The sequence below is a fragment of the Oncorhynchus clarkii genome, chromosome 2 (assembly GCF_045791955.1).
Source record: "Oncorhynchus clarkii lewisi isolate Uvic-CL-2024 chromosome 2, UVic_Ocla_1.0, whole genome shotgun sequence".
In the NCBI taxonomy this organism is placed as follows: domain Eukaryota; kingdom Metazoa; phylum Chordata; class Actinopteri; order Salmoniformes; family Salmonidae; genus Oncorhynchus; species Oncorhynchus clarkii.
The window spans coordinates 14,995,074-15,008,083 of record NC_092148.1 but is presented as its reverse complement, the minus strand read 5'-3'; positions in this window follow the sequence as shown (position 1 = coordinate 15,008,083).

The following is a 13,010-nucleotide window of genomic DNA, read 5'->3' as shown; positions in this document are numbered from 1 at the left end:
TTGTAACAATGGAAATACATGTCCTCAAAGATGGAAGGCAGGCGGGAGAAGGCGAGATCAGGTGGGACCATTCTAGCCAATGAGAAGGCAAATGCAAGTGTGAACGGGAGTGAAGAATCCAAAATACCACGTATGTCCACTTATATCAGTGCATTCTTAACAATCTAACATTACAAAACTTCTATTCAGTTTTGTACCACTCTTTCTGTAGCCACCCAAAATATTTGGACACCTTTATAGCCTCATTAGTACAGGGAGGGTTATGTTGACATACTGTCTCACAAAATGATATTTATTCAAACATTCTTCATTCTTTATACACGTCTCAGTCATCGTGTGCTGAGAGACATTGACTAGAGATTTCAGGTAGTTAATAGATGATGTGTTTATTGTTTCCCTGTTTCCTTATAGAGTGGGCTGGTTTAAATGATGACTTCAACACTACTATGTGAGTTCAGACTTGTGTAAAATGCCTTCCTCTCTTTCCTCATCCATTCATGACTGCTACGGCTACTGTAGCCAATCCCGGTGGTTTGTGTATGACATCCCTGTGGTTAACTGGGTCGAAGTCAAGTTCCCTGACCTCTTAGCATAGCTTTGGTAATCAGCGACTAAACTGACTGGAAGTTACCGTCACTGTAATCTCGTTCCGCAATAACCTGTGAATGATGTTACCATCACCGGGTTAAAGGTTAAAGGGATTGACTTATTGTTTGTCGTCCCTTTAGCTAAAGAGCACCATCTTATTTAATACTGGTTGTTGCATTCAGAAGAGAACAACATTAAATACAGCATCCTCAACTTAAAAAAAATCAATATCACCAGAGGGCACAGACATGATTCAGCAACTGGCGATGAACCAAAACTAAACAGGTTGCTATGCCAGTCCAGTCTTCATGGTCCTCATAAATATGACTCCAAAGAGTAAAGGTTGACAAGTAAAGCAGCAGGTGGAATGGAAATGGGACTAGGTCCGGACCAACACAATACATGTTGCAATTTACCAGCACATTGTAAAAGGGTTGCAATGCTGCATTATTCCTGGCAGTGACCCTTGTTTACACAACATTTGCCTTTTATGGGCTTTGCATGGTATCATCCATAAACCTCTTCCTCCCTCCTCTCTCTCTCTCACTCTCCCTCCCTCTGTTTCTCTCTCTCTCTTCTTTAGGATAGCATGAATACAACTTGAGTTATTGAGGGGAACTTAGAACTTCTTCAGCATTTGATGCTAATCATTTCTTAACTACACTTTCGGTAACTGCAGTCTTTGGGTTTGATATAAAGGGAACATGTATAGTTGGTCAAGAATGTTGCTTTTGTCTCTTCTCGTGAAAAGCCACAAATAGTTGCACAAACTGTTGTTCACTGCTGGAAACCATGATGCAATTTGACCTTCTGAAAATAAGAAAATAAAAAACAAAAACAGAACTGAACTGAACCAAAAAAATCCACTAATATCCTTGTTTTACATCCTTCATACTGATATACAGTTTGATCCACTGTCTCCAGGTGTGATTCCACAGGTAGAGCACGGTACAGCATGACGGTGTTACTTATGCTTCCTGTGCCACTGTATTATTGGTTTTAAATATGGAATGAAAGTTTGTTATTTTGCACCTTACTTGTGGAATAATATCCAGTGCTCTAAAATTGGATGAATTGGTATCTCAGGGGAAATTCAAAAGGCTGACTGAGGACCTTTTTACTGAAGAATGTGTTTGTTTTCTATGATTGTGTTTTGCTTTTCATTATTTATGCAAATATTGATATGAATATTGATGTGAATATTGGTATGCGTATTGATGCCTCATCTGTCAAATAAATCTTGACACAAAATTATCAAAATGAAGGTTAAATAAATACAAAATATACACTGAATTAAAAAAATAAACACAACGTGTTGAAAATCCCAGAAATGTTCCATGTGCACAAAACGCTTATTTCTCCAAATGTTGTGAACATATTTGTTTACATCCCTGTTAATGAGCATTTCTCCTTTGTCAAGAAAATCCATTGACCTGGCAGGTGGGGCATATCAAGAAGCTGATTAAAAAGCATGATCATTAGAGGTGCACCTTGTGCTGGGGACAATAAAAGGCTACTTTAAAAATGTGCAGTTTTGTCACACAACACAATGCCACAGATGCTTAACGTTTTGAGGGAGGCTGCAATTGGAATGCTGACTGCAGGAATGTCCACCAGAGCTGTTGCCAGATAATTGAATGTTCATTTATCTACCATAAGCTGCCTCCAGTGTCATTTGATAGAATTTGTCAGTACGTCCAACCGGCCTCACAACCACAGACCACGTGTAACCACGTTTTCTTTGTTGTTACTATGTTCAACATTGTAGAATAATAGTGAAGACAGCACAACTATGAAATAACACATGGAATCATGTAGTCACCAAAAAAGTGTTAAACAAATAAAGATATATTTTATATTTGAGATTCTTCAAATAGCCACCCTTTGCCTTGATGACAGCTTTGCACACTTTTGGCATTCTCTCAACCAGCTTCATGAGGTAGTCACCTGGAATGCATTTCAATTAACAGGTGTGCCTTGTTAAAAGTTACATTGTCAAATTTCTTTCCTTCTTAATGTGTTTGAGCCAGTCAGTTGTGTTGTGACGAGGTAGGGGTGTAAACAGAAGATAGCCCTATTTAGTAAAAGACCAAGTCCATATTATCGCAAGAACAGCTCAAATAAGCAAAGAGAAACGACAGTCCACCATTACCTTAAGACGTGAAGGTCAGTCAATACGGAACATTTCAAGAACTTAGAAAGTATCTTCAAGTGCAGTTGTAAAAACCATCAAGCACTATGATGAAACTGGCTCACATGAGGACCGCCACAGGAATGGAAGAGCCAGAGTTACCTCTGCTGCAGAGGATAAGTTCATTAGAGTTACCAGCCTCAGAAATTGCAGCCCAAATAAATACTTTACAGAGTTCAAGTAACAGACACATCTCAACATCAACTGTTCAGAGGAGACTGTGTGAATCAGGCCTTCATGGTCGATTTGCTGCAAAGAAATCACAACTCAGGGACAACAATAATAAGAAGAGATTGCTTGGGCCAAGGAACACGAGCAATGGACATTAGACCGGTGGAAATTTGTCCTTTGTTCTGTTATGTACCATTTTTTTTATTTTTGGTTCCAACTGCTGTGTCTTTGTGAGACGTGGTGTGGTGAACAGATGATCTTTGTATGTGTATTTTCCATGGTAAAGCATGGAGGAGGAGGTGATATGCTGTGGGGGTTCTTTAATGGTGACACTGTCTGTGATTTATTTAGAATTCAAGGCACACTTAACCTGCATGCCTACCACAGCATTCTGCAGCGATACGCCATCCCATCTTGTTTGGGCTTAGTGGGACTATCATTTATTTTTCAACAGGACAATAAGAGAAGGAGAGTGAAGGAGTGCTGCACACAATCCCCCCACCTCAACCAAATTGAGATGGTTTGGGATGAGTCAGACCGCAGAGTGAAGGAAAAGCAGCCAACTAGACTGTTGGAAAAGCATTCCAGGTGAATCTGGTTGAGAGAATGCCAAGTGTGCAAAGCTGTCATCAAGGCAAATGGTGGCTATTTGAAGAATATCAAATATAAAATACATTTTGATTTGTTTAACACTTTTTTGGTTACTATATGATTACATATGTGTTATTTCATAGTTTTGATGTCTTCACTATTATTCTACAATGTAGAAAATAGTAAAATAAAGAAAAACCCTTGAATGAGTAGGTGTCTAAAACTTATGACCAGTAGTGTATATAAAAAAAATTGCTGCCTTCTTGAATCAGGTAAAAGAGATTTGTTGTCTCAATAGCATCACGTCTATAAATAAGGATCACATTGATTTTAAAAAATATGTATGTGAGATTCTGTTAAATGAAGAGTTAGATGAGGTTGATGGGTGGCTTGTGTGTTTTGCTGAATTGAGTTTTTCCAATCTTTATTGAGCTTTGATAGTGCAAAAAATGAATAAACAAACACTGCAATGGTGACAACCTGTATGAATCAACATATATATGGATACAAATACACACTAATACATTAGCAATTTGTCTCCCTTTAAAAATAGGTAATTAGCCGCTTCCCCTGACTGTTACTGGTCCAACCTCCTATTTGCATTCTGTGAAACCCAATGTCACATGTGATGTACAGTATAACTGTATCTTTGTGTTTCAGAGACAGATGTGTATTCACGCTTCTAATGAATGTAAAATAGATCCAAACTCATGTGAGAGGGAAAGAAAGTAAGAGAAAGAGAGAGAGAGTGTGTGTGTGTGTGTCTGTGTACGTTCAACAAGGACTTTTCAGAAGCGTTACATTGTTAAAGGGCAACTCCACCAATTTTCAACCTCATTTTCATTATCTCCTGAACAATACCAGTGTCTACATACATGAAAACGGCCCATTTCTAAGTTTTGTAGAAAAATATATATAGCTAAAAAGTTCTACCCAATGATATCCTCAAACATTGATTTTCAAACATTGTGAAATTTGAGGAGACGTGAGAGCAAGAAAATGACTCTCCCCCTGGCCAGAAACTGTTTGTAGGTTTTGAAAATCCCTGGTATGATCCTTGGTAAGGCCATCTTAAAACATACCATCTGTTAGTTTAGTAGAACCCCCCCACCCCGCCTGTCACACAGAACCAGTTATATCTTTCGTATTTCTTTCGGTTGAGTTTCAGGAGATTCAATTAGCGCTCATGGCACTTGACAGAAATACATTTGTCGTCGCTGAGTAGCCAAGGCAACAGTCTGTTGTAAATACTTGACAAGAAAAGTTGTGTGTGCAAGCTCAATATAATATTATCTTCCTGGTGCAAAGTCCCTCAGCCTTACAGTAAAAAGGCCACGCATACTGCCCCAGGTTATAAACCTGGTTAAATGTCAGACTGTGGATTAGCAGAAACAATGCCAAGATATACAACGTTGGCTACCATGAGCTTGGCTCTGGTGCCGTTTAAACTATTACTGTATATTATCTTATAGTTATTTTATAACTACTATACTGACCCATCTTCTTCTACATTGTGTGATGAGATATTTATATGTGATGATCATTATAGTCTTATACAACGATAGTATCTACTATACTGATCATGATATCTGATAGCCAGACAAGATATGTCACCCAATGTGCAGCTCTTTCTACATGAAATGGCCACATCAAAATAACAAAAGCAGCTCAGTCGCTTATCTGTGCACCTGCATGATGTCCATACCATAAACAAGGGACATATTATACATTGGTATTACATTCATCTGAGTTAAACAAATGTGCTATCAAAGCTGAGAAAACAGAAATGCATGACATTTAAATACATGACATGACAGTACATAGTACCTGGTTTCCTTTCCCCCTCCATTAGCAGAATGTGTATATGCTGGGATGACACACAAACAGCAGTTAGAGATGGGACTGTACTTTACAGTACAGTAGGTTTTACAATCATGTCACAATAATCAACTTGGTCCATACTTACACCTTCAATCAAATCATTGCCTTAGATTACAGGCATTGGTAGGTTCATTTGTATTTTGTGTGTCTGTAGAAGAGTATGGTAAGCAGGAGCAGAGAGATAGGTTTGTTTTCCCAAAATATTTCCAGATCTGGGCACTAGATAAATGGAGATTAATTTACTATTTGATAGTAGTAGTACACAGCGCAGAAATAGATTTAGACCAAAGGTCATCAAGTTCTCTTTCCTGGGCCTCCTGAGAGGCGCAGTGGTTCCATGGAACTGCATCGCAGTGCTAGCTGTGCCACTAGAGATTCTGGGTTCGAGTCCAGGCTCTGTCGCAGATGGCTGCGACCGGGAGTGTCAGGGTATGCGTGAAGGGCTGTGGGAAGTCAGGAGCAGGAGAGCAGATAGTTGGTAGTAACACGGAGCCATTTATTTGGCGAACCTAAAGCACACGGCACAAACGAACGCGAAATACAAAATACGGGTTAAACATAACCCAGCGCAACCAGCCTAAACTGAGCATACATTAACACAGATAAACAATACCACACAAAGACATGGAGGAAACAGAGGGTTAAACACACAACACATAATGAGGGAAATGAGAACCAGGTGTGTGGAAAAACGAGACAAAACAAAATGGAAAATGAAAAATGGATCGGCGATGGCTAGAAGACCGTCGACGTCGACCGCCGAACACCACCCGAACAAGGAGAGGCATCGACTTCGATAGAAGTCGTGACAGTACCCCCCCCCCCCCTCCCCCAATGCGTGGCTCCAGCAGCACGTTGACACCGGCATCGGGGACGACCCGGAGGACGAGGCGCAGGGCGATCCGGGTGGAGACGGTGGAACTCTCGTAGCAGAGAAGGATCCAACACGTCCTCCACCGGAACTCAGCATCTCTCCTCTGGACCATACCCCTCCCAGTCCACGAGGTACTGTAGGCCCCACGCCCGACGTCTCGAATTCAGTACGGAATGAACGGAGTACGCCGGGGCCCCCTCGATGTCCAGAGGGGGCGGAGGAACCTCCCGCACCTCAGACTCCTGGAGCGAGACACTCCGGCCTGAGGAGGGACACATGGAACGAGGGGTTAATGTGGTAATCGGGTGGAAGCTGTAACCTATAACATACCTCGTTGACTCTCCTCAGGACTTTAAATGGCCCCACAAACCACAGACCCAGCTTCCGGTAGGGCAGGTGGAGGGGCAGGTGGAGGGTCGAGAGCCAGACCCGGTCCCCCGGTGCGAACACTGGGGTCTCACTGCGGTGACGGTCTGCGCCCACTTTCTGGCGCAGCACGGCGGACAAGGTGGACATGGGCGGCGTCCCATGTTTCCTCCGCACGCCGGAACCCGTCGTCCACCGCAGGAGCCTCGGTCTGACTCTGATGCCAAGAAGCCAGAACCGGCTGATACCCCAATACACACTGAAAGGGGGTGAGGTTAGTGGAGGAGTGGCAGAGCGAGTTCTGGGCCATCCCTGCCCAGGGAATGAATGCTGCCTACTCCCCCGGCCGGTCCTGGCAGTAGGACCTCAGAAACCAACCCACATCCTGGTTTACTCTCTTCACCTGCCCGTTACTCTCGGGGTGAAAACCTGAGTTAAGGCTGACCGAGACCCCCAGACGTCCAATGAACGCCTTCCAGACCCTTGAAGTGAACTGGGGACCTCGATCAGACACTATAGCCTCAGGCACCCCGTAGTGCCGGAAGACGTGCGTAAACAAGGCCTCCGCAGTCTGTAGGGCCTTAGGGAGATCGGGCAGAGGGAGGAGACGGCAGGACAACGACCAGGATCGTGGTGTTTCCCTGTGATGGGGGAAGATCGGTCAGGAAATCGATCGACTAGTGTGACCATGGCCGCTGTGGAATGGGTAAGGGGTGTAACTTACCTCTGGGTATGTGCCTAGGAGCCTTACACTGGGCACACCGAGCAGGAGGAAACATAAACCCTCACGTCCTTAGCCAAAGTGGGCCACCAGTACTCCGCTCAGACAGCGCACTGTCCGACCGATGTGTGGGCCCAATAGATCAGCCGGTCACGGACAGCAGACGGAACGTACAGACGCCCAGCGGGACAATCGAGGGGAGCGGGCTCTGTACGCAACGCCTGCTCAATGTTCGCGTCCAGCTCCCACACTACCGGCGTCACCAGGCAGGAGGCCGAAAGTATGGGAGTGGGATCCATGGGCCGCTCCTCTGTGTCATACAGCCGGGACAGTGCGTCTGCCTTCACGTTCTGGAAACCTGGTCTGTAAGAAAGGGTGAAAACAAAACGGGTGAAAAACATGGCCCTCCTTGCCTGGCGCGGGTTCAGTCTCCTCGCCGCCCGGATGTACTCCAGATTGCAGTGGTCAGTCCAGATGAGAGAGCACAGCTCCTATCCCAACCTCGGACGCATCCACCTCCACTATGAATGCTAAAGAGGGATCCGGATGAGTCAGCACGGGAGCCGAGGTAAACAAAGCCCTCAGGCGACTAAAAGTCCTGTCCGCCTCAGCTGTCCACTGCAAGAACACCGGGCCCCCCTTCAGCAGTGAGGTAATGGGAGCCGCTACCTGACCAAAACCTTGGATAAACCTCCGGTAGTAGTTGGCAAACCCTAAGAACCGCTGCACCTCCTTTACTGTGGTGGGAGTCGGCCAATTACTCACGGCTGCAATGCGGTCACTCTCCATCTCCACCGCATTGCGTCCAACAACAACATTGACGAATACTCTGATTCGATGAGCGAGTGCATCGGCGATGTCGTACCCACAGCAACGATTAAAACATTCCCAAACCAGAAACTGCGGATTGATGGCAGCATTCGCGCGAAACTGAAAGCGCAAACCACTGCTTTTAACCAGGGCAAGATCACCGGAAACATGACCGAATACAAACAGTGTAGCTATTCCCTCCGCAAGGCAATCAAACAAGCTAAGCGTCAGTATATAGGCAAAGTAGAGTTGCAATTCAACGGCTCAGACACAAGAGGTATGTGACAGGGTCTACAGTCAATCACGGATTACAAAAAGAAAACGAGCCCCGTCGCGGACCAGGATGTCTTGCTCCCAGACAGACTAAATAACTTCTTTGCTCGCTTTGAGGACAATACAGTGCCACTGACACGGCCCGCTACCAAACCTGCAGACTCTCCTACACTGCAGCCAACGTGAGTAAAACATTTAAACGTGTTAACCCTCGCAAGGCTGCAGGCCCAGACAGCATCCCCAGCCGCGTTCTCAGAGCATGCGCAGACCAGCTGGCTGGTGTGTTTACGGACATATTCAATCAATCCTCATCCCAGTCTGCTGTTCCCACATGCTTCAAGAGGGCCACCATTGTTCCTGTTCCAAAGAAAGCTAACGTAACTGAGCTAAACCACTCACTTCCGTCATCATGAAGTGCTTTGAGAGGCTAGTCAAGGACCATATAAACTCCACCCTACCTGACACCCTAGACCCACTCCAATTTGCTTACCGCCCCAATAGGTCCACAGACAACGCAATCGCAACCACACTGCACACTGCCCTAGCCCATCTGGACAAGAGGAATACCTATGTGAGAATGCTGTTCATCGACTACAGCTTAGCATTTAACCCCATAGTACCCTCCAAACTCATCATCAAGCTCCAGTAGTTTCAGCCACAGGTCAAAGAGACACAGATACAGATACAGTAAATCAAACGGGTCAGGGGGACATCCCACAAACCTTATATTTTTCCCCTTTCTTGCTGTTTATGGTTGTGGTTTCCCCTCAGTGGGTTGTGACTAGTAATTGACCATATAGCACATTGGAGTGACATTTAGAACTACTCCTTCAGATACTATTGAACATGTGGTGTTGTCCAACGTACATGTACTGCATATTAATCTGTTATACACTCCTTCTAATAAGAACTTAGCAACAACCAAATAAGACTTAATTTGTTTACTTACAGTATCTGAAATAACTGGCAACTCTTTGGGGCAGCAGGTAGCCTAGTGGTCAGAGTGTTGGGCCAGTAACTGAAAGGTTGCTGGATTGAATTCCAGAGCTGACAAGGTAAAACAATCTGTTTTTCTACCCCTGAACAAGGCACTTAACCCACTGTTCCCTGGTAGGGTGTCACTGTAAACTCAGCAAAAAAAGAAACGTCCTCCCACTGTCTCAACTTAATTTATTTTCAGCAAACTTAACATGTGTAAATATTTGAATGAACATAACAAGACTCAACAACTGAGACATAAACTGAACAAGTTCCACAGACATGTGACTAACAGAAATTGAATAATTGGTCCTGAACAAAGGGGGGGTCAAAATCAAAGGTAAGTCAGTATCTGGTGTGGCCACCATCTGCATTAAGTACTGCAGTGCATATCCTCCTCATGGACTGCGCCAGATTTGCCAGTTCCTGCTGTGAGATGTTACCCCACTCTTCCACCAAGGCACCTGCAAGTTCCCATACATTTCTGGGGGGAATGGCCCTAGCCCTCACCCTCCAATCCAACAGGTCCCAGACATGCTCAATGGGATTGAGATCCGGGCTCATCGCTGGCCATGGCAGAACACTGCCATTCCTGTATTGCAGGAAATCACGCACCGAACGAGCAGTATGGCTGGTGGCATTGTCGTTCTCGAGGGTCATGTCAGGATGAGCCTGCAGGAAGGGTACCATGTGAGGGAGGGATTGCCTGCAATGACATCAAGCTCAGTTCGATGATGCTGTGACACACCGCCCCAGACCATGACGGACCCTCCACCTCCAAATCGATCCCGCTCCAGAGTACAGGCCTCTGTGTAACGCTCATTGCTTTGACGATAAATGCGAATCCGACCATCACCCCTGGTGAGACACAACCACGACTCATCAGTGAAGAGCACTTTTTGCCAGTCCTGTCTGGTCCAGCAATGGTGGGTTTGTGCCCATATGCAACGTTGTTACCGGTGATGTCTGGTGAGGCCTACAGGCCTACAAGCCCTCAGTCCAGCCTCTCTCAGCCTATTGCGGACAGACTGAGCAATGATGGAGGGATTGTGCGTTGCTGGTGTAACTTGGGCAGTTGTTGTTGTCATCCTGTACCTGTCCCGCAGGTGTGATGTTCGGATGTACCGATCCTGTGCAAGTGATGTTACACGTGCTCTGCCACTGCGAGGACGATCAGCTGTCCATCCTGTCTCCCTGTAGCGCTGTCTTAGGCGTCTCACAGTACGGACATTGCAATTTATTGCCCTGACCACATCTGCAGTCCTCATGCCTTCTTGCAGCATGCCTAAGGCATGTTCACACAGATGAGCAGGGACCCTGGGAAGCTTTCCTTTGGTGTTTTTCAGAGTCAGTTGAAAGGCCTCTTTAGTATCCTAAGTTTTCACAACTGTGACAATAGCTGTTAGTGTCTTAACGACCGTTCCACAGGTGCATGTTCATTAATTGCTTATGGATTGTTGAACAAGCATGGGAAGCCCTTTATAATGAAGATCTGTGAAGATATTTGGATTTTTACAAATTATCTTTGAAAGACAGGGTCCTGAAAAGGGGACGTTTCTTTTTTTGCTGAGTTTAAATAAGAATGTGTTCTTAAAACCTCTTAAAGAGGCTGCGAATTTTCTCAGCTTTTTGTTAAAAATCGCGCAAAATTTCATGGAGAATATGGACCATGATTTCAAGACTCGCTGCTATTGAATACAGATCGCCCCGTGATCGCCCCGTGATCAATTTGATCGATTATTAACGTTTACTAATACCTAAAGTTGGATTACAAAAGTAGTTTGAAGTGTTTTGTCAAAGTTTATAGGCAACTTTTTTAATTTTAAAAAATGACGTTGCGTTTTGGAACGGTGCTTTTTCATGGATCAGACGGGCTTCATAAATGGACATTTTGGGTATACATGGACGGATTTAATCGAAAAAAAAGACCCAATTGTGATGTTTATGGGACATATAGGAGTGCCAACAAAGAAGCTCGTCAAAGGTAATGAATGTTTTATATTTTATTTCTGCGTTTTGTGTAGCGCTGGCTACGCTAATTATTTTCTTTACGTCCCCTTTGGGTATTTCGGGGGTTGCATGCTATCAGATAATAGCTTCTCATGCTTTCGCCGAAAAGCATTTTAAAAATCTGACATGTTGGCTAGATTCACAACGAGTGTAGCTTTAATTGAGTACCCTGCATGTGTGTTTTAATGAAAGTTTGAGTTGTATCGAGTACTATTAGTTGTCACTATGAAATTTCCGCTGATGTTGATCACTGTACAGGGACAGCAGCCATAAAAGGCTGACTTGCCTAGTCAAAGAAAGGTAAACATTTTTAAAAGTTTGATCAACACGCATAGCTATTGAAAAGCTAACCCAATAAATTGAACTCATAGACATAGATATTGCTGCCTTTTTGGTAAAAGAGATGTGTCATCTCAACGGCATCACGTCTATGAATAAAGGATTAAATGGATAAAAAATATTTATTTGAGATTCTGTTAAATGAAGAGTTACATGAGATTGATGAGACAGTGTTATATCAGTACATCTGGTGTGTTTTGCAGGCCCTGAATGGAGAAAGCACTAAAACTGAATTATATTTGCATAATTCCGTTTTTCCAATCGATTCAATGAGCTTTGATAGTGCAATAATAAATAAACAAACAAACACTCCGCTATGGTGACAACCTGTATAATGAGTCTCAACATAGATATGGACAAAAATGCAAACACTAACTACATTAGCATGTTGTCTCCCTTTCAAAATCGTTAATATGCTCTTTCCCCTGAATCTGTCACACATCCAACCTTTTAGTTGCATTCTGTAATACTCAATGTCAAACGTGATATATCGTATAACTGCATCTTTGTGCTTCAGAGGCAGATGTGTATTCACTTTACTAATGTATGTAAAACATATCCAAACTCATGCGAGAGAGAAAGAAGTAATAGAGAAAGAGTGGACATGTGCCCGTGTATATTCAACGAGGAAGTTCCACTGTTAAAGGGCAATTCCCAGTTGTGGAAAAAGTACTCATTTGTCATACTTGAGTAAAAGTAAAGATAGAAAATGACTCAAGTACCAGTACGGTACTACTTGGGTAAAAGTCTAGAAGTATTTGGTTGTAAATATACATAAGTATCAAAAGCAAAAGTATAGTATTCCTTATATTAAACAAATCAGACGGCACAATTGTCTTGTTTTTTAAATTGATGGACAGTCAGGTGCACACTTCAACACTCAGACACCATTTACAAATAATGCGTTTGTGTTTAGTGAGTCCGCCAGATCAGAGGCAGTAGGGATGACCAGGGATGTTCTCTTGATATGTGTGTGAATTGGAGCATTTTCCTGTCCTGCTAAGCATTCAAAATGTAACGAGTACTTTTGGGTGTCAGGGGAAATATATGGAGTAAAAAGTACATCATTTTCTTTAGGAGTGTATTGAAGAAAAAATAAAAGTTGTCAAAAATATGAATACTAAAGTACAGATACTCAAAAAACGACTTAAGTAGTACTTTAAAGTACTTTTACATAAGTACTTAACACAACTGTCAATTCTAACACTTTTCACATA